The 18723-nt window shown below is 38.4% G+C and overlaps 1 protein-coding gene across 4 annotated transcripts in view; it reads right to left on the bottom strand.

Moving 5' to 3' along the window:
- LOC129575330 (protein slit) overlaps positions 1-18723 on the bottom strand; it is a 133726-nt gene that overhangs the window by 54374 nt on the left and 60629 nt on the right. The gene's annotated exons all lie outside the window — the stretch shown is intronic.

The following is an 18723-nucleotide window of genomic DNA, read 5'->3' as shown; positions in this document are numbered from 1 at the left end:
GATTTTTCGTTCAACGACCGAGAACGAGAGCAAGAGAGGAACAAAGAGAACGCGAGCAAGTAGAAGAAAAAATAACGCGCGCAGAGTTGAGGAGGATAGATAGTCAAGCGAGCGAGCGAGCGAGAGAGAGGGAGAGAGAGAGTCAAACACATATAAAATCGAAACAACGGTAGCTCACATAAATATCTGTTCGAGACACTTCCATTCATTTTCATCAGGAATGCCGGCTATTTTTTTCGTTGTTGTGCCCGCGCGCGTCACCGAAAGAAGAATTGCCCAATGAGAGGGAAACATTTTACGGACCTCAAAAACAGTCTATTCATAATTTCAGTGGAGAGAACTTACAAAGCGAAAAAAAACAACAACAACAACAACCGAGTGCGACTCGTTAAAATTGCATGCAAATATTTTGCAGAAAGACAAAGCCTATTATGCGAATGGATCGATGAATGCGAAATGGAAGTCGCTTTGAGAAAATATCAAGTCAAAAACACGCTAAAATGACGCGAAGCAGCACTAAACGTTCTTTTTCCCAACTATTTTGCAGAGCGCGACAATTGAATTTCGAATGCTAGGCGAGCCGTAATGTGTGTTTTGTTTTCGTGCCAACTGAATGACCGACCGACCAATCGATCCGAACACAACGATTGGATTATTATGTGCGCGCACCGTGCAACAAAAAAGAGAGAGAAAAAACACACACAAAAGAAATAAATAAATTAAAATTGAATGAAAATAAAATTAAATTGCCAATTATTATTGGGCATTTGACCAGAGCTGTTATAAATTTATACGATTATTATTGGGCGAATGCAGCCAAACTAGCGACATATATATGTATTAATAAAATGAACACGAAAAACATGCGATATACAAGTGACAATAAATAGTGATTCCATTCAAAGGACGCATAAAATCGTGGCCAACGAATACTATGTTTATATGACGTTTGATATAAAATATGACGAAACTTGAGAGACCAAGAGGAAGAGAGAGAGAGAGAGACACTGTCAATCGATCGGAATCTAAGGTTAAAAAAGGCCAAACATCTACGGCACATGTATATTTTCTTGGAATTTCGTGCTGGCACCAAAGCAACAACAACACCAAAAAAAACATGCCGATGTTCACGCCACACCGCATGCGATAAACATTCGATCAATTCAACACGACTGAGTAATAAAATGAGATGATTTTTGGCTGGCTGATGATGCTGCTGATTTTTCGATTCACAGATCGTCGATATGCACACATTTTTACCGCACCATTTATCAGCTTTTATGGTTTCCATTTGAATTATCGCAATTTACGAGCCCAAATTCTCAATAGAGAATTATTATTATCAAAATTGCATAATATGCAATAAACGATTGTTTGTTGCCGTTTGTGAACAGTTACAACGAAACGAGAAAAAAGGCGGTGGTGACGGCGGCAGCAACGGCAACTCTTTTGCTTTTTGAAAAAAAAACAACACATTTTATTTTATCGAGAGGAAGGAATGCGTTCGTGTCTCTTTTATTTTTAGGGGTTATAATTATTTCATGTTGCGAAAAATGCAATAATAATTAAATTCAAGTACTTTCAAAATCCATTAGTGAAATTATTGTACAGAATGTTTTTCAGAGAGTCGAGACGAAAACAGAAACAGAGAGAGAGAGAGAGAGAGAGAGAGAGTGAGAGAGAGAGAGAAAAAAACCAACAGCGGTGCACGCTCACACCGTCATCGCAGTGCCACCGTCGATGTTATTTTCGAAATAAACAATATGGCTTCATTCAGAGTGAGCGAACATATAAAACATTGCTTGCTGGGTTTTATTGTGATTGTCGTTTGGTCGGCCCGGTTGGTTTTCTTCCCGTTTGATTGCGATTGCTTGCATGCAATTTTTATTAAAAGTCCTTCGGGAAAACTTCATTTCCATTTTGAATCAAGTTTTTCGCTATGCCTCATTCTCTCGTCGGCGGCAATGGCGACGGCTACGGCTGAAGTGATGAAACTATTTATTGCAATGGACAAGCCTCACGAAAATGGATGTTTTTCGATTTATACGGTTTTTATATATAAATATATATATATTGTTTGTGTCAAGCCGGAACATACATAGAAAACCGTCGATGAAAGTAAACCACTTAATTCCCAAACGTCCCCCGAGCACTATTCATCCACCATCACGGTTCATGAAGAAATTTTCGTCGCGAAAAAAGCCGACGGAAATCGATTTGATAAGTGAACATAATTACTTTTTATTGAAATATCTCGGGCATGATGCAACGAGCAGAGAGAAAGAGACGGAGAAAGAGAGAGTGGGCAAATAAGACAAATAGAGAGATAGAGATAGAGATAGAGATAGAGAGAAAATTGTACGAACACCATTTTCATATCATCCCTCCACTTAATGATACCGTTTTATCGATAAACGATTATATTAAGCGAAGAGGAAATGCAGAACCTGAACAACACTGGCACAAAATGAGCAATGCACCGAATGAAAAATAAACACAAATGACACGGTATTAGTCAACACGGCGATGAAGGGAAATGCAGAAGAAGAAGAGAGCGAGAGTGCGTGCGTGCATTGCAAAAATGTTCTTCAACACCGTAATTGCTTGCTCAATGCGAATGCATAGTTAATGAATGAAAATTGCATATGGGGAACTGCCGACACTCACAGAGACGCACAAGCTCTTTTTGCTCACACTCTCAATTTAGTGTTTTCGACGCAAACAAAAGGGGTTCGGAAAGTGTTTTGCGAAAACAACAGGATCTAAACTGAAAATGAGCCGCTGCCAATTTCTATTGAACACAACATTGAAATGTTGTTCGCTGATAAGCCACTGCCTGGCCCCGATAAAAAGCCAAGCTCATGGGCAAATATGAGTCGTGAATCAAAATAGACGGTCGTTTAATCAAGATAACGACACAAAACGACTGACTCGATATGAAAATACAGGCAAAACAATTCAACACAAAAGAAATAGAAAATTAAGTAAAATGAAGAAGAAGAAAAAAACAGTGGAAAAATCGCTCGGAATGTTACCCTGAGCCTAATGAGCAAATGGAATGCAAATGTTACTGAGCGACCCTTTTTTTTGGTCGTCGTCGTCGTCGTCTTTTTCTTCTTCGATTTGTCGCACAACCTTTCGTTTTGCCAAAGTTTTGCCGGTTGGTAAGTTGGAATCGCAAGCGACTTTCAGCACCTATGAACATGCATTGAATTACATCGACCGGCACGCACCCGCACACATCGAAAAATGCTGCTTTCGACTCACCGAAAATTGGTTTTTAAGTCGTTATCGTTCCGTATGTGTGCACATTTTGCTACTGTTTTTGTTTGTACTGTTGCTCTGCTGGAGTGAGCGACACAAGGAGGCCGTGCAAGAGTAAGCGACTCTCAGTCTGACTTCTTCGACTATGAGAGATAAACATTGCACTTGCTGCGCTCGCTCTCTCTCTCCTGCTCTCCCCTTCAAACAATAATAAAATAGGCGAATTCATTGCATATACACACAAATTGAATTAGATTCTCTCTCTCCCTCTCTCTCCCTCTCTTGCTCAGAACAGAACAGAACAGAAAGCACATAATGGTCTTGCATGCAATGTAATGCGTATTCTCTGTTGTTGATTCTCTCTTGGTTCGGGCCCCGTTCCCATTTGTGTTCGGGTATATCGTCGTATCGTGTTGGGGATCATTTATATTGCATTACATGGAATCGGTTAGTTTACGATGTGCAATTTATATTGCTCAAACTCTTATGCCTCTAAATTTTCAAATTTAATGCCCGACGAGAAGAGGTGATATCCATATGGGATACCGTCATCATGGTACGGCGTGTGCACTGTGCAGTAGCAGACAGCATACACAGTAGCAATAGCAGAAGCAGTAGCAGCAGCCAACCAACATAGTCAAACCAAACCGAGAAATTTACGCCACTTCTATTGGTTTTATGCTTTATACGTTTTAAATGCAAGACATAAATTGCGTCAAGATCATTGCTACTGAAACATAAACGGGAAGCATTTTTGCTTAAATTAAAATTATGTTCGGCGCGCGGATAAATGCATCTCACTTACTCGTTCGGTTGGTGTTGTATGCAGGATGCAAGTGTATGTGGATTGCATAATTACTTGAATCCATTTGAATTTATGCAACTTTCACGTTAATATCTTCATGTGTCTCGAAACGAGCAAACGAACGAACGACCAAACAATTTGAAAAAAAAGAACAGTATAAAAGAGAGATTACATTCTCTCGATAGCATCCAACACTTCATTGCAATTCAATGTGATGCGCTCGTTCCAAAGATTTGTCCAGAGAGCAAGTCAGAGAGTTTGAGAGTGTCATGTTTACTGCATGTCGCACATCCCACTATGATACGAAATTGAAATGGAGAAAATGCATGACAATGCCCAAAGTCGTCGTCGTCGTCATCGTCGTGTGTCTAAATCAAGTGATACGAATGATAATGCACGTTTCGACAGTAAAGCCAAAGTAAATATTATACATTGATGTTCGAGTTATGCGTTTGTGTGTGTGTGTTCGTCTGCGAGTTGTATGTCTTTCAGCTTTTGATAGAGAGAAAATTCAATCGTTTAAACATCTTTCAATATGTTCATTCGCAATTTTATGTGTGTGTACCTCAGCCAAATCCACTAAGGTTCATACGGACGGAGCGAGAAAAAAAGGGGGCAAAACGTTGTTTTTGATACGTGCATTTTTCGTTCGTGAAATGACGGAAAAAATGAGACACAACATAGAAATTGATTCGAAACACTCACAATGCTTCCAAATTGATTGAACAGGGGATGAAATTGAAGTGAGAATACGAATACGCGAGCAAAGAAAAGAAGAAAAAAAAAATACCCAACCCGAATGAAAAATAATATAAATAACTCTTACAAAATGTATGTTTCGAAAGGGAGCGAAACGCAGTGGAATAAAAAAAGCCACCAGTCAATAATCATGATGCTGTTGTGAATAACCAAAAGAAAATAGAAAAAAGTGGTTCCACGCGAAATATCGCTGCTTTGCGGCTACACACAAGAGAATTCTAAGCAAATTATATTATACACAATTCATTTTCTTCACTGTAACTTCGAATTGATACATCTTTCTCGCAATTAAATTTCACTCTTTTGTGGGCGATTTTCGGGTGGAATTTGTGACTCTTGAATGGAAGAACAAAATCGAGTTCTTTAAGAAAAAAGAATCGTCCTTTTTTTATAGATATGGAAAAATGTGTGTATGCTTTTTCATTTGGCGAAAAATCAAAAATTCAGATTCTCATTTAGCAAAAATCATGGTTGAAAATGGAAAGAAATGTCGAGAAAAATGTGATTTAATGTGGGCATGCACACAAAGCAAAAAACCGCTTCAACGGAACGAAGTCATAATTGTGCAAGTAGCCATTTTTGATAGCGGTTGAAGCAGTTGACGAAAGCACAAGCGAATGGTTTTAATGAGTTTTTGAATGACTTTCGAATTCGTAATTGAGATGCCCGACTGGAAAAATCGGATATTTGGACAGAAGAGACGAGCTTAGAGAGCAGAAGCGTCTCGGACAGAAAAATTTTGAATCGTTTCGACGCAGAGGAAGATGGAGAGAGAGGGAGGGAGCGCAACACTGAGAAGGCAAGAGAAAGAGAGGGATTGGGAAAATGTGGTCAGTGCAAATAATACTTGAATGTCATTGAACTTCTTTGGGGAGGGAGGGGAATGATGTTGGATGGAAATTCATTCGCCTCATGCATTTTCGTCTAATACAAACAAATGATGCGATGGCATTATTCGCTGTGACTCGTTTCATCTTCATGCTGCATCTAGCTTGCTGACAATTTTGTTGCGATTGTTTTGCGCTTTTGCGGATCATTGTTTTTACACTTCTTTTTTCTGCTCGCTTCTTTTCTTTTTTCGTTTTTTTTCTCTGCTTTTTGCTTATTACAATCCGAATACGCACTCATTTGTAGCACAAACACCGAATGTCAAATGGCATGGTACATTTTCAAAGGGTGATGTTTGTTGTTTTTTTTCTCTCACTCTTGCCATTTGTGCGCGCAGCGCGCACTCTGCTCCGGCTCCGCTCCAATGGATTGCGATAATGTCGGGACACACACCGACCGGGGAATGAGAGTGAACATGAAAATGATGGGAATGGGCACGTGAGCGCGCACACACTTCCTTCATGTATGCAGCCAATATTGCCCAAAACCTCCAACGGAATTGTCTTATAATAAATGATTCTCTGGGGTATATTTTTCACATTCTTGACGACGATTTCACTAATATTTTGTGGCAATGCTGCTGATCATGGCACTTATGCGCGTTTGGCGTTGCCGCTTTTTATTCGGCAAATGTCGTCGTTTTTTCATTTGCTTGTTTCATTTGTTTGTTTATTTTATGTCGTGCATTGTTATTTCATTTTCGTCTTTTCCATTGTGATTATCCTGAACACACGACGGTACAGTTACATTGCATTTGCGATGATTGTGTTTATGAGTTGAGAATAGAACGAGTCGAGCTGGCTATAGCTTGTTCGTTGAACAAACGGAAAAAGACAAATGATTCGTTGATTCAGTTTTTACCATTTCGCTAACTTTGTGTACGTTGTTGTACGTTTCATTCTTATTCCGAAAAACCACGTCACTGAAGGACAACAACACATAGAGAGAAACAATTTGAGATAACGAAGACAAAAGCGTCTTTTTTGCTTTTGTTCTCGTTTTTTTTTGTGGGTGGCAATGGTGATAGTAGCATGTACTAAGAGCCAAAAGGTTTACATGCATTCATTATTATTTGGCTGCGTTTTCTTTTCAAGAAGTAAAGTAAGAGCCGATGGAGAGGGCTTTCTATTCATAAAATATATATTCAGTGTCAATTATATTAATTCAGGCAGTCTGCATCGGATTTCAGATCAGAGAGAGAGAGAGAGAGAGAGAGAGAGAGAGAGTTCAATGCGAAAGACAAGCCAAAACTTTTCCACCCGTTCTTACTTTGAGCGCTATCAATTTTCATGGTCGGTGTCAGAAACTGATACTTTAAAACGGTGAATTCAGTCCCACCCTTTCTCCCGCATATTGAATAATAGCCCTGCACATAATTCGATAAATAAGCGAACTTTGTCTGGTCCAAAAATGATGATGAGGAATGAAATTACACAATTTTCGACATAAAAAAGATACACTAGGACAACGACGACGACGACGAACGACGATGACGACTATGATGACGTCGACGTCGAACAAATCAAAATATTAATATGTTGAATGATGTTGAAGAACACGAAAAACCGTTTTGTCGGCGATTTAATGCTGCTTATGGAACTAGTGGCTTAGCACTTGCCACAGATTTTTTTCTACCACTTCTTCTCTTACTACATGATTAGAGAGTATCTTTTACTCTCTTTTCATTTTATGCAACAAAAATGGAGTCGACCCTATAAAAGGAAGTATCCGCCGAGGGATGTTGTAAGGGACATTCCCGAATACAAACAGTTGCACGGAGTAAATGTAACTGAACTCATAATACGGAGAGCACATGAAAAATCCATAAAAGCCGAACGAACGGCACGCAACAGTGTACACAAAATATTTTTATATGGCATAGCGATAATGCGCTCCATTTTCCGTGCATGCATTTTTATGATATTAATACACACATTACATATAATAACACCATAATACCATTCGGCACCAAGACTTTTGATTGTGAGTGTTGTGTTGTGTTGTGTGTGTGTGTGTATGTTTTGTTACAAGCCCTCATCAGAAAAAAAAACAACCACCCAGAGATCGTTGTCGGGGATAAGTGAAAGAATAACGAAAGTGTGCCGGTTGTAATCACACGATGGTGATATAATGGCAATAACAATAAAAATAATACACAGCACACAATATATATATATAGTATATATGTATGTGTATAAAAATTTCACTTCGACTGCCAAATCGAAATTCCATTCGATGGAATGTGTATCAAAAGTGTTTGTGTGTGGAGATGGTGTTGACTTCTCCTCCCTCGCATTCGTTTTCAAACCGACATTTTTCGAACCGAAAACTTGGCGATGACATTCGATTCGTATGAAAGTTGTTTGATTCAATCCTAATTTTTTCTGCAAAACAATTAACCATAACTTTTGATTACGTTCAATATTCTGCAAATTGATTAGCATGATATTCGTGATCGGCGACGATGTGATGGTGACTGTTCAACGTTCTTTCATGAAGGTCATCAAAATAATCATAAAAAGTCACACGAAACAAAGCGGAACATATAGAGAGATGGAGAGCGAGAGCGAGAGAGAGAGCGAGAGCGAAAATGTTTGTCAAACTTTCTCTAAACTCAATGTAATATTGATGAAACGTGCTAAACATGCGAATTCTCGAGATTTGACCACCTTCTGTTTTCTTTTGCAGCTATTATTCGAAATTGGTTTGTACACATCACATAATACAAAATACATTCCAATTCATATAAACATCCGGATATTTCGGATTTGGTGGATAATTGGTAGAATTTGATTTCCTTTACTGGTTGGATGTGTTTGTACGATGGCGCGGAGATATTTGTTCGCTTTAATGAAAAGTATCGAAATCCGCATCGGTACATTTCTCTTTCTTGTCATTTGCCAAATAGTCAGCGAGCACGAATGAAACAGTTGGAAAGAGAAGAAAAACCGAATTGAAAGCGAACGAGCGCGGGTGAAAAAGAGCAAGCGAACAAATGACTTGTCCATGCCCATGCATTAGTAAATGGAAGTTTTTGGCCATTTCAGTTGATCCAGGCTTTTACAGAGCAGAGCCACAGCTGCCGGTGGTGGTGGTGTATTGATGGTGATGGCGATATTTGTGGACCGATGCGTTTCATAATATATTACAACTGGATCGTGTCTTATCGCATCAAAACGAGTGCCGTGTGTGGAAAGGACATGGAATGTATTTAGCAAACATCATTTACATCTATTTCGACACATACGAACACCCCGAGCCTCTGACTGTGCAAATAGAGGACAATGACGCGCTCTCTATCTCTCTCTCTCTCTCACCGCAGCAAGCCAGAGAGACGGCAGCAGCGCAAAAATAAACACAAAACGAAAATCAGACTAAAATCGTATCGAAAATAGCATATTGTTTTTATTGTTTGCATCACGTTCACCGTATAAATATTGATTTCCAAATGAATTCGGACTCGGGAGTGGGGCAAAGGCGAAACGAGCACCAGAGAGGATGAAAAAAAAACAAGAAGTGAAATATAAAAGTAATGTAACATCACACGACAAACAAACGTTTGGGTGTCGTGTCGTTTGGATTTGCTTTTATTTTCTTGTTAGAAGCAGAAAATTTATCAACTGCACACACACACACGGTATTTTCGATCAAAGTACATACACATCTTTTGTGTTTGTGTGGAATTCTTTTTTTTCGGAAACGTGCTGTTCCTTGTGCATTTAGAAAATGCACATTCATGATGTCACCACCACCACTATCGCCACCGCCGTTGCTGCCTATTATTTAGTAACGAAGCAACGCTTTGCTCGTTAGCCGGTGGAAGGAGGCAAAATGAGAACGAGAGACGATCGGTAAACAAAGGAAGATGTGGACGGAAGCCCATGTGCCTCATCGTCATCGTTCGTTATCATTGTTGTTTTTGCTGTATGTGAAAGGCAAATAGATCGAGAAATTATTCTTTGTCCACACAAACACACAGCACAGCACAGCACAGCACAGAAATCGTATTTCGGATGCGATTTATTGCACTTTGTTCCTTATATATACATTTTATCGTCATATCATCACGTTTCCTTTCGATTAATATTAATGCTACTGCCGCTGTTGTGGCTGTTGCAATACAATTTTTCTTCGGTAAAACCGTGTCCAAAGCCGTTTGAAATGTAAATGTATCGCAATTGTTCAGAAAAACTGCGTGTCAATGTTTCGTAATGCGACTAACATCATTATAGTTCAGGAATACGAACACATTTTCAATATTAAGTTCGAACATGTATACTTTAATTCCCCCGAAGAAACCGACAATAGTTTTAATACCAATGGGAAAAAACGACGAATTTTTATGCGTATTTACTTGTAATATGAATCCACGATAAAATCTTGTTTGTATCGAAGTGACAATTGCACATTCGCGCAATATAGTTTCAATAAAGGCACCAAACGGCACAGCAGACACACACACATTGAATGTCATAATATTTGTTACTTAAAACTATTCGCATCTCCTTTTTATCACATTGTATGAACTGTCGTTTGAAGTGACAAATTATTTATCAGATTAAATTCCGAAGAATTGTCATTCTTCTCTTGGTTAAACGTCGCGCTCGCGCGTACATACGCACATACCCAGAGAGATTAGGTGAATCTGTTGCATTGTTTGGGTCCTCGGCAACATTTCTATTTATTTATTTGTCATTGTCATTTGATTCATCCACACGAGCATCCGGATTGTCGTCACTCTCTCACTGAATACACAACGAATTCATAATTTAATGCATTAGCATAAATAAGAATTTTCAGTGTCAAAGACCGGACTCTCTCTCACTCTCTCTCTCTCTCTCTGCATGTCTCTTGTTCATATGACAAATCTGTTTTGAATTTGTTTGTTGACGCTGAATGACATGAATATACCGAAAAACACCCTTATAATCAATGCATAGCTGGAATTCGGATGTTTTTAACTCTTTCTCTCTCTCTCTCTCTGCATGTATTTCAATCACTTCTCTCTCTTTGTCCTTATTTTACTCCGATTGTGCCTTAGTTGTATTTTTTTTCTATTTCTCTATAAGCAGCCACACAATATAAAACCCAATAAAATAGTGGCCATTGTGCGTTGCATATTTGGTGCGTGTACATCAAAAAATTATGTTGTGTTGTGAATGCGTGTGAATGGAATTATTGACGAAGGTTCCGTTTTCCAAGTATGTGAATCAGTTTTTACTTCTAGTCGTTGTTGTTTTTATTTGTCAAATTCGGCATGGTGCTGCGTTGAAGAGTTTTATACCCTCTTGAATTTCATAAAGTCTCAATTTTATGTTGTTGTTGTTGTGTTGCTGGGATGAGCGAGTAAAAGGGAACATAATTTTTGTTTTTCATCGTTGTATTTGCTCATTCAACTACTAATACTGAAATTGAATTAAAATACGTGAGAATTGAGTGAATTGAAATACAATTGAAATGAATCCAATGGGTCTCTTTATCCTCATCATATTTTTTCTTCTTCTTCTTCTTCTTTTTTTCAGTTTTTCGTTCATTCGTTTTCAATCGTTTTTTTTTTTTTTTTTGTCGTTTTTCACATCCTAACTACTCAATTGTTGCTACTCTACGTGCTTCTGTTCATAATTTCGATATTAGATTTGGATAAAACGTTGCTTTCCACTTCAATTCCAGATTAATTTGGAACGGGCTCAAACTACAAACTACACACAAAACACCAAGAGAGAGCAAAAAACTGTTATTTATTACGTCGTTTGCACGAACCATGCAAGCTTACGTGAGCTGTAAACAATTTTTTGTGATGCGTAAATGGTTTTTTGGTTTTTATTTTTGCGCCACGCCGAATCTCTTTTTTTTCCTATACAATTTGTATCTTTTGTTCAAAGTTCCTGTTTTTCAGGGTAGGAAAAAAAACCAAAACAGTTGGACGAACAGTAATTAATTGCCACTGCAGAATTTCTACGGATGTGGTCAATGGCAGAAGCAGGAAAAAAGAAGCGGATTTAAATTAATTCGTTTGGAGTAAAAATATGCCGCAATTTGGGATCGCGTAAGAAATTAACAGCACAAAAGAAGCACTTTTTTCCCGTTTTGCCCTGTCAAAATATCACGAGCATGTTTTTGCGTTCGTGGTTGGGGCGGGTTTTTTGAGTTGTATTTGATTGGCCTGGATTGGTGCGCTAGCATTTCGTCTCAGCCTCAAGCGTTCGTGCAAAATACTAATATCGAGCGAGAAAAACCTCTGAAATAGAATTATTACCGCTTCATTAAGGAGATCTAACAAATTTCCACGGCACAAATGTACAGCAATGACAAATTGAGAGAATGAGAGAGAGAGAGACACCGCCGATTGTCACAATAAACGAAGCTAATCAAGCAAAATGACCTGATTACACCTTTTGTGTCAGTCTCTAATTTACTTTAAACAGACCGAGGCGCGCAAAGGCATAGATACGATGTATACACTCACAGGATTTTGACATTGCCATATATTCCGAACGTATTTGTGTACGTATGCCTGAATTTCAATTTTTACAAACGCCACACGCACACACACACACACACAAGTCAATTTATTAAATCGCAATGGGAAACGCTCAGCCGAAAAAGCGATGAGATAGAGCGCAAAAGAGAGGAAAATGCTGAGTGAGTTTCATTGCGAGAGAGAGAGAGATGTAAAAAAGAAGAGCATGCGGCACGACCCAATAAGTATTATGCAAAACAGCATTTGTTTAGAGGAATATAAATGAGAAGAGCGGGCACGATGGCTTGTGATAAAATAAATAAAAAAACGAAAGAAGAGAAAAAAACGAATGCAAATAGATTGAAATGCCAAATGTAATTTGATGAATATGGTCGACATGGATGAAATGTCTAATTTCAACATCGGGTTCATCTTGCTGCGTTCGCAATTTATTTAGAATAATTATACATAAGTTTTGTCAATTCGGATGTCTCACATTTTCATGTTGGTGTTTATCAGTTTGTTGTGATCGGTGCGATGTGATATGGATTTCGGTATGTGTATTGGCTTTTCCATCGAAAACTCGCACACAGTGTGTCAATTTAATTACACATTAACAATGGTAATATATGCACGCTGTGCACGACTCAAAAATTATTAAACATGTCAACTGTGTGGACAGGTAAAAGAAATTGGAGTATTGACTTTGGAAACACCAGTTCTTCATTTAAATTTCGTTCCACATTGTGAAAATATAGATGGATGAAAATTTCGTGTGTGTGGTTTCTGGCTTACTTCATTCCAGTAGTGCTCATTCAGAGTTCAACTGGCTTGGTTCGGCAGTTCATTTCAATATGTTTAAACTTCTTCAATATCTCATTTGTTTCAGTTGCTACCTAGGTTGAGTGTCATTCGTTCGTTTCCTCAATTCCGTTGATTTATGAAAATGAACAGCGTTTTGTCGGTGTTCCCAATAATCCAGCATTTTAATTACTTTGTCTCTCCCTCTCTCGCTCTCTCGCTCCATCTCAACATCAACAAAACTGAACCTCGATTTCTCGGTAAATTTTCGCGTTCAAATTACACAAAGTACATACACTGTTCTGCTACCTGGTTCCTGTACAAATTCGTGTAAATTTGGCATTTTGGCTTCTCACATTTCGAAGTTTTCATACTAGACATTTTTGATAAAATGGAAGCGCACTCGCGCGACCACAGAGAAAATATTATTATAACTTGGAATACTTCTAACGGCACATCGTACGAACAAATTCGAAATGGCAGATATCTCAACTGTTATGAATTAATGTTACGGTTACAGAATCAATGGGAAAAATATTAACGAACAAACCGAGAGCGAATCCATAAATTTGATCGGATTTTGGTTTACTCGTGAATCTCCATGAATTAGAGAGAGAACTTTTTTCCATTCTTTTCTTTTTAAATATATATATATCGTAGAGTATATTCTTATTAAAGTCTCTTCTCTTGCTCGCCGAGTGTTTCTCTAGCATGGCGAATGAGAGACGTAGAGAAAACACAGAAAATGGCTTGGATTTATGGTGGAATTGACTATGGATATGGCTGTTTATACATCTCGAGCACACAGCGGCTATTTACACCAATCCTAGAGAGATAGATACTCGCAATTTATACGTGAATTTTCTTTTATTTATGTTCACTAAGGCACTGACAGTATTTTGTAAAATATTCCAGGCCGTGTTTCGTACGTTTTGACTTGAACAGCAAGCAGCGAGCAACGAGCAGAGAGAGAGAGAGAGAGAGAGAGAGAGAGAGAGAGACACAGCTCGAGCATATTAGAGGCAAGAGATGGCCATGGTTCGTCTTAAATTTCTTCGATATGCTCATCGCAATTACGCTTAGGCATACTATGGAGCAGTGAGTATTTTAAATTTAATTTTGACGTCTTTCGGGGAGACGGAGCAAAATAAATAAAAGTGACATGCGTAGAAAAAGCCATGGCAAATATGAGGCTGAATGGAATTAATCGAAGCATGTCTGTGTGTAATATAGCGAATGAAAAATGGCGAGAAAAACGACGGACGAACGAAAAAAAAGAGAAGAGAAGCAACAACAAAAGTCGACAATATAGAAAATAATACCGATGCGCCGTTCGGTAGCGATAGAGAAAGTGAATAGCCGTTCGTTTGGGTGTGATGACGTTCATAAAACGGAGCCATTCTGAAATGAAGATGCGAAACGATTTTAACTATCGTTAAGTTTGTGACTTTTGGCACAGTGATGATGGTTATAAAGAAAATTTTCCTCTTTCGCAAACGACAGACATTTCACAGCGCACAACTTAATTTTCAAAAAACCGGGCGAATCTTGTTTTGGCATTTCCGCCACAATAAACAAAAACATTAATATCATTTTTGCTGGGTGTCGGCTCCAAAAGAAGAATTTATGGTTTGGCACATTCTTTGTGTGTTTTGTTGACAGAAATTGTGTGAAACAATTGTAATCTCCTCCCGCCAATGGTTCAGTTAGCAAAGGAATTTTATTTCGTAGCCAGCAGAGCATTTCATTTTTTCTGTATTTTGGTCTGCGAGCGTTAGCGAATGAGAATTCCATCATCAATTTTATTCATTGACTGGATAAAATGATGAAGTCGTAAAGCAAATATTTATCCACAATCGCAATATTATTCTGCCAAACAAAAAAAAGGTGATTTTTCCCTCCCGGTAGAAAGAGAAAAAAAAGAGAAACAACAACGAACGATTTAAATTGACAGACATGATTTTCACTCCATTCAAATAAATCAACTGTTACGCAGTGAAAAATAAACATCCTGACAACGGACCGAATGAAAACAGAAGACACGAAAAAAAAGTTTATTAAAATTGACTTTGACTGAGTCTCGATTGCACTGCAACAAATCAGAGTCGAAGAAAAAGGAGTATCATAAAATCACGATCACGGGTACGGGAAAACAAGAAAAAAAAACGACGAGCAGAGAAGCAAATCAAATGGCCGAAGAGAGAGCCAAAAGGTAAAGACAACAACAGAACGAAAATTATTTAAATGATTATTATATTTTATTGTTATTTCATTCAAAACATTTAATCGGTGCAACAGCAGAGCATCGCTTTTGCTTCGTGTGGCAATTCATTTGTGCTCGTTCGGTCGGTTGGTCGATAGACTTGGCCGCCGTTCGCTGTTGTGTCTACCGTTGTTGTTTTTGTGGCCTCTCTCTCGATCAACAAGTTCTGTTTGGCTTTTATGTTCGCTGTTCTCAGCGTGCGCAACAAATTCATGATGTACGATATGATGTGGTATGCTCTCTCTCGTACGCTCATGAGTACGACACATAGAATGGCTGTGTGAATGCATCGACCGAATGACCATATGCATACGTGTACTTTCTCAGGCACTTTAGTTTGTTTAATGTGTTTTATTAGATGTAAATCGTTTTATTTTTGTTCCATTTTTGTTTCTCTTTCTTTGTCCGTCATTTCATTGGCAGCGCGCAGCATCTTCTTTTGAATTGCTTCGCCCGAACACCGAAAGGAACGAACAGAAAAAAAATATATTAATTTTTATTTGTTTGATTTGTATTTTGATTATTCTTTGAGCGTGTATTTTTTCCCTTCTTCATTTTATGAATGTATGGTTTGATTGGATTTCATTCGCAGTATGATGTGCGGTGCATGTGCAGCCGTCATATCTTTTTGGTTGGCAGTGCGTCTGCTGGTGAGTTGGTAGGACGCGTGTGGTTTGTCGATTACTTGGACGGTTTTTTTTGTGTGTCTCGATCATTTCACTTTTTTCCTTTCTCTCTCTCTCTAGGTTTTTAAGTAGACTTTTTTTTGTATGAAAAACAGAATAGAACATCGGTAAACATAAATCTTTTGACGAGTCGATTCTGCCTCTTTTGCTCTCTCTCTTTTCTATTCTTTAGAATTGTGTTAATTTGATTCGTTGTTCAGCTTCGGGAATAGTGTCATTCATTTAAAATGTGATTGTCTACTGATTGGCCTCTGAGCGGCACATCAACTTCTCGTGTTGTTTTGTTTCTATGTATTGCACAACGATATATCGACCGATGGAATGAATGGCAATGAAACTGCATTTTATTGCCATTCAATGGCTTTTAAGTGGGTACTATTTTGGATTTGCATATTCTATTGAATTGTATGTGCCCACCTCTTGAATTGCGCTAGCTGTCCATCAATTGTTCCTCTTCCAAATTTTTTTTCTTATTCTTTTCTTCTCTCCATTGCCATTGCCACCGTCGCCGCCGCCGTCGACGCTGCTGCCGTCGTCATTGACGTTGCGATACAAAATGTGCACAGCATTTGTTTTTTCCTCTTAATTTCCATCTCTATGTCTCATGCTGTGCACAAGTTGTGATGAACTCCACTTTCGGAGTCCGACGTAATTTCTTTGAAAATTTTATTTCACAGGGATTAAATCGGTTTTACCGAGTGTTTGTGTGGAATACTTTTGAGCATTCTTCGAATAGAAGTTTGAAAATAAAATATCTAAAATGATCTGACGAATCATTTAAGTGCGACTGCGACGACGACAACGATGAGGAAAAAAATCAAGTCTTTCCCTCTTCCTATCGCTATTTGCGGTTTGAATTGTGCATGGAAAAGCCATCTTCGACAATGATGATGATGATTTCTTTTCTTTCGTTCATTTCTCCCACATTTTTTTTCAGTCGTTCCAACATCGTCGTCTTTTTTTTTGCTTTAATTATCATTATAGCCGCACTGAATGTCATTATCAGGTATTTTACTGCCGTTGAACGTAAACTAAATTGATGTTCGAAGCTATTCAAAATTTCAAGCTAATAAAATGGTGAATGACAAGGGAGAGAGCTTCAAGTTAGTGTTCGACTGGTGCAATGATAGCAGCAACAATATCATCAGCAGCAGCAGCAACAATAACATCATCATCCAATATATACACACATCTCGGGCAATAAAATGCTTTGCATTTAAACGCCGGCAGTTTTCCAGTCGTTAAATTTGTTGCTCGTTTTGTATTAAGCTTAATCGCGAGCATTTCAGATGTTGTGTTTTGTGTGACAAATATCCGTGCTATTTTGTTTGTTGTCTTTGCGTTCTTAATGGCCAAAGTTTACACTCTGTCTCATTCGCTCTCTGTATGTTTCTCTCGCTGTCGTATCGATATAGATGTGCCAAACTTTCGGGCGAAAATCATTAAAGCTACCCACAGACGACAGTGTGTTTTCTAAACGCGCGCGCGTAACGTGTATCAGTTTTTCATCTTTCTTTTTGTTCGTTTTGCGTGTGCGTTCTCTCTTTCTCTGTACAAACAACGCGTAAACAACCATAAAATACAATTTAATCGCATCGATCGATAGCGGTGAGTTAAATCAGTTGCGCTGCAGATTAATACCATCCGTATATTTATCTTTTGCCAGTTGTTGTTGTATTTTCTGCTGTCTCTTCCTCTTTTTTTCCTCTGTTTTTACCAAAGATTGAAAAATGTACAACTAAATCCTTGGCAGCATGGCGAACGGCCGCCGTTGCCGCCGCCGACACACAAGTAAAATTAATGAAAATAAATTACGTTTGGTACGTCTAAATCAAGACGATGAAAGAAAATGCTCATAAAACTTCATTTTCGTTCGTTTCATCGAAAACAAAAATTGTGAACGAGCGAATGCGGCAATGGCGGCGGCGGCGGCGGCAGCGGCAGCGTTTAGTGCATGCTAACGAATGCGCCACGATTTATACAAATCTATGAATTTGTGTATATATGTTACATCAAAACGCATTTCCACACTAGCCCTGATGCTATGCGTTGATTCGTTGTGGAACGGCAAACTCGCGCTCTTCACATAGTTCAACTACAGCTTAGAGAGAATCACTATATTTATTCAATGAACGGACGATGTGTGATGACTCTAACGCGACGAGAGCTTGGAATTTAACACATTCAGTGTGTGGCACACAAAAACCGAGTGCCATGATTTTAACGCGATTATTTATGATTTTGTTAGCGATGGAATGAAATGAGATTCGAGACAAGTAAGCAAGTGAGTGAGAACGAGAGAGATAAAGACTGAAAAAGAAGAAACAAGACATCGATGTGAGGCAAAGATTACAGCGAAGAAACAACACACACACACACACACACACACAGCAGCAGCAAACTCAAACATCGCGAATATGCGATGCCAACCCCTAGATACACACACGATGATAAATGAATTCCAATAACGCATGGAGTAGACAATCATCAACGCGCGCCAAGCCGTTTGTATTCGTGAAGGATGTGAATATGTGCATAATAATAATAAACACATTTTTTATAAATTCAAATTTATGTATTATCGAATTAAAGAAGTACGCGCTCGTATGTTTTTTTTTGTCTTCTTCTACTAGTCGTGAATGTGTGTTGTTGTTTGTTGATTGTTGATTTTTTCTGTTCTTCATCGCTCAGCAAAATTCGCTGCACGAAAACGTATCAGCTCTATTTCATTTTAGACAAACAAAATGTTTTCGCTACAAGAAAATCCATACAGCGACAAGGAAACAAGATAGGAGAA

The sequence above is a fragment of the Sitodiplosis mosellana genome, unplaced genomic scaffold (assembly GCF_009176505.1).
Source record: "Sitodiplosis mosellana isolate CC-2019 unplaced genomic scaffold, AAFC_SMos_1.0 Smas_scaffold_6166, whole genome shotgun sequence".
NCBI classification, from domain to species: domain Eukaryota; kingdom Metazoa; phylum Arthropoda; class Insecta; order Diptera; family Cecidomyiidae; genus Sitodiplosis; species Sitodiplosis mosellana.
This window is presented reverse-complemented; position numbering and strand designations above follow the sequence as displayed.